Source organism: Micropterus dolomieu, linkage group LG10, assembly GCF_021292245.1.
Source record: "Micropterus dolomieu isolate WLL.071019.BEF.003 ecotype Adirondacks linkage group LG10, ASM2129224v1, whole genome shotgun sequence".
In the NCBI taxonomy this organism is placed as follows: domain Eukaryota; kingdom Metazoa; phylum Chordata; class Actinopteri; order Centrarchiformes; family Centrarchidae; genus Micropterus; species Micropterus dolomieu.
This window is the reverse complement of record NC_060159.1, coordinates 19,310,545-19,315,181: the sequence shown is the minus strand read 5'-3', so window position 1 is coordinate 19,315,181 and position 4,637 is coordinate 19,310,545. Positions and strand designations below refer to the sequence as shown.

Sequence of the window (4,637 nt, the reverse complement as noted above, 5' to 3'; positions counted from 1 at the left end):
TATGAAGAATAGATAAATAATCTGAAAAAAGTAATAGATAAATAACAATAAAGAAGCTCCAAGATACACTAGCACCAACTCAAACTGGATTATACCTCAAGGGATACGTCAGACTGAATATTTTAACGTGTTAAAGCCCACTGACCTGCCAGTGGGTCAGTCATTACAAAGTCATGCTCTGGGGCCAAACATTGTTCAAACTCACAGAACTTTTCCTTTAAAATTCAAGTCAAGATCATAAATTTTCCAAAGTGTGGGCATGTAATGAATAACCTACACAAGTCAAAAATTCAGCTACAGTAAGACACAACCACAGATCCGTCCAAAATTCTGCATGAAGTTCAGGAAAATGTTTGACGCAGCTGTGGAAAAAAGTATTTTCAAGGGACTCTCTGTCTCGGCCTCTAGCATGTGCCCCTCTCCTGCTAGCTTGCTACAAACACATGCCGTGTCAAGCTATCTACAACATTCCTGCCCTGACTACTGTGTACAAAGTGTAAAAATGTTTCAAATGTCGCTGCTCATTTAGCAAGGACACATAATCGGCAGCAAACTTACTGAGGGGAGCAGTCAACATAAGGTGTGCAAAGCTAGCGTTAGCAGCTACCTCTAGCAGTTAGCTAGAACTAAGGCCCCGATCAGACAGAATGCGTTTTTTCAGTGAGAGGCGACTTTTTAAAATTGTTTTCTATTGGCAGTAAGCGTCCTGCGTGCTGTTTATGTGCCCTGGGCGCCTCGCGTTTTGCGATTTCAAAGGAGCACAATTTTTTGAAAATTCAACTCTAAGCAGAAAAGCGCCTGACGTCATTAGCGTTTTTTTCCTTGTCCAATCAAATGAATGAAGAGGGGCGCCCTCCATTGTGGTGACGGAAGTTTACAGTTGTTTGGATTGTCCAGAGACTGCAGCAAACTGTTCCCGAGTCATCCTAAAATAAGCCTTGAACCGACCATCCTTAAGACAAAGCTACTGGACCAGCTGGTGGTACTGTCAGCGGTGTCTCCTCTTTCTGAGGGTCTCATGTACCCACACGGTTTCCCTGTCTGCTGCATGTTTCTACACCTCTCACCCTCAAACAATGCCAGAGCAAGCACCCACCGTCTATTTTTTTTAAAGCAGATGTTTTTAACAACAAAAGACACAGAACTGTGAGTTGTGATCAAGTTTCTTCTAACATGACAGTTATCACTTAGCAGCAAACCAAAGATTACAGATCGCTGGCGCTATAATCTTTGATTAGACTGACAGGACAGCTGATTTGGTGGTTGCCTAGCAACAGAAAAAAAAAGCAGCGCACTGCTCTTTTCCAAATTCAGCCAAAAAAGGCATTGCAGTGCGCCTCGCATTTCAAACCTGTAAAGCACTTTCTGTCTGATCGGGGCCTAACGCCTCCCAGTTATAGAAGCCAAGTCTTGTTCATTTACAGGGATATGCTGCCATACACTGACGCAGGAACTCAGGTAAACATCACACAATCAGTGGAATTTTAGTGAAAGATTCATCCTCCATGGGGACTGGCTAAAAAGTTAACCAGTTAATTGCTGCCCATGTTTACTGTTGTTGATGACAAAATTTGCAGACAGATTCAGTATTTGAAATAAAAAATAAAACTTGATTATGTATTCACACTTTTCGTCGTATAATTGCTAGTTAACTACGAGTTATTTATGTTGGGTTGTTTTATCAGATCGCAGACTGTGCATCTAGTAGACGCAGCAAATCATCTGAGAGGAAGACATACACACCCTGCTATAAATATGTCAGACTGAATTTTAGAGAATTGATAATAAAATGATGTTAAAGTAAAGAGTTACAGATGGAAGGCACAGCCATAAATACTGTATTCTTCAAAGTCTTGGGTTTGGATACTCCACTCAGTAAAATAAAGTATAAAATGCGACTCTGGAATAATAGGCTTTTTCAAATGTTTACTCATGGCGAAAATAAATATAGAAAAGTGAATGTCAGGCTGTTAAAAGATACTCATAATTTAATCTCCCAAAAGTGGCTATTTTGTATGCCAGTCAAGAAAGTCGATAAGTCAAGTACACTAATATTTTCTAATTAGTGAGATAGGATTGTTTTTGTGGGCTAAACCCACTTTATCTCTACTTTTACAACCTTCATTAGTCAACTCATAAACTCATATGGTAGCTAGACAAGAGTCAGTTTTCCAGTAGAAAAACCCATAACAATTATGGTTTAGTGTTTTTTTGCACCTTTTTTCTTTATTTTAGCCCCAATTTCAGCTTGGCTACCTCTCCAGGGAAATCACAGTCAGTCCACAAATTCACACTAACCAAATCTGTTAATTGCAAAATGCTAAATGTCTGGGGTAACAATTCTCACATTCACAACTTTTGGTAAGTGAAAATGATTCTAATCATGATTTCAGCTCAAATTTGTTACTACTGTATTTTGTGAAGCTGTAAGAGAGCTTGTAAAATCAATAATATCCCCTGATGAGCTTCACCTCTGCTCAAGGCTTCACAACTAAAACTCGCGAGATGAATAAATGGAAGCCCATTTTGTAGTGGCTTCACTACATCCCTGCACATCACAGTACATATGTTCATTATGTGCCCCACCTCCCTTCTTTCTTCCTGCGCTCTTGTCAGCCTCACTGCCCCGGCTATCTCTGCCTTGTTGAGCTGTCTGTGTCCGTCTCGCCTGTCTTTCTCTCACCTCACTCCTTTGCAGGCAATAGATGCTGAAACCTATTGATTTTTATCCCGGCTACTTCTTACTGTGCATCTGGGTGTCTCTTTCACTTATACTGTGAGCAGCACAAAAGGCTTTTTCAGGTCAGTGAAAGAAAATCAATTACACTGCCCATTGGATTTTAATTTCCAAAATTTTAATTCATGAGGTGCAGCTGACATTGAAGCTCTTCAGCAGAATCGAACCAAGGGGGTTTTCAAGGTTATGTTGCGAGGTCTCATATTAGCACCCCTACTGAGGTACTTCAAGGACTAGCTCCCCAATAAATGATGGGACAGTTTGGAAATAACATACCATTTGTCCCTTAAGCACCTCATAAAAAGCCTCTAATGTTGTTTTCTCCCCATTAATCCAAAAGTAGTTTTAAATCACCACAAATTGACACCCTTGAGCAGAAAGGTCGTAGTTGCTCTTTAGAAAACGATGCCTCTCCTCCTTTCCTCACTGCATGTGGTAATGAGGGGAAATTGAGCAAAATGTGTTTTTAATTAAAAACAATAACGCAGCCATATTTCAAGCCAGAAATGCACTGTGACATTAACCCAAGATGCAATCGAGAGTGGGCAAGTCAACAAAGTCACAGAGAAAGCATGAAAACAAAGACAGAAGTATGCCCAGATATTAATCAGGCTGTCGAGGGGTGTCCAGATAATAATCAGAGATGACACACATCGCCCCAGTGTGTAGTATCTAATTACTTGACAATCTCTGACTCTTGGACCCTGAGAGGCAAAGTGGAAAAGAGCAGCACGAGCGCAGTCACCCCGCTGCATGGTGCCTCTAGGCTCTGTGTTTGAACAGTATGATTTTTCTGGTGCACTACAGCTCAGTAATCATTACTCAGAATGGGAACAGATACTGTAGCCTGGTCGGGGACTATTGACAAGGGTTATTTTTACAGTGCAGTTTGGCTTGAGGGAAAGGATAATCATTATAACGTATGTATTATTCTAAAAGGGTTTTCTTGTTGCCCCCTGCCCTGCACGCACAGCGGATCAGAGATTGTTGTAGGGCTGTCCAATGTCCTCAGTCACTCAAAAAACATTTGCACTACACTATCCAATTAGTTCAATTTTAGACCTAAATATAACTATAAGTTAAATTCTGGATTTTAAAGTTTTCTTACGTACAAAACTGAATCAAATACAATCTTCTTTACTGTTACAATTGTTCCTTCACAAAACTAAGTGGAATTTTGTTATTGTTGTTGTTATACAAACTACATGTAAGAGAGCAGAGGGCCCAATATGTAATGTAACTGTAATATATAATTAGATCCACAGTCAATAAGTAAAACTAATAAGGTTAAAAACATTAAAGTAAAATTCTCATAGCATTCTTATAGCAGAGAATACCCACACATTTGGTTTCATGTAAAATGTTTGCTTCTGGTCGTTGTTTTCTCTCGAATCAAGGAGGAAATCCCTATAACCTGGATGTGGGGGGGTTAATGAATGGTTGATTCCAGCATAAAATGTATCCCACAATTCACTGCAATCCAAGGTTGCACAAATTGGGGGCTATATGTGTGCTTTGGCAGGAAACCTTACCTAGAAATATAATGTGATGTTTTAATGTACACCTAAAAAGTTTTAAATTGCCTTTACTTAACCATTAACCAAGGAGCAGCCCCATTTTTTTTTAGATCTATTCAAAGATAATGTTTCTAAGGGAAAAGTGGCTATCGAGGGTTCAAGCTACTGGGAAGAATTAACATTTCATGAACTCAATTAGTACAGTACATTAGAAATAAAGTGATCTTCAAATTTATAATTTAAATATGTCAGTGAATGTCACTGAATACCATGAGCAGGACCAACTGTAAAATTTGCACTGTGTCTATATATGTCTATATATATATATATATGAGGACGGAGCAGATAATCTTACAGGGGGGGGGGGGGGGGGAAAAAAAACA

General features: G+C 39.5%; 1 protein-coding gene across 1 annotated transcript in view; it reads left to right on the top strand.

Annotated features, from left to right (window-relative positions):
* The first annotated feature begins 1,332 nt into the window (after positions 1-1,332).
* LOC123978021 overlaps positions 1,333-4,637 on the top strand; it is a 27,991-nt gene continuing 24,686 nt past the window's right edge. The window contains exon 1 of the transcript XR_006826841.1: positions 1,333-1,458. The gene's annotated coding sequence lies outside the window, so the exon portion shown is untranslated. The remainder of the gene's footprint in view (positions 1,459-4,637) is intronic.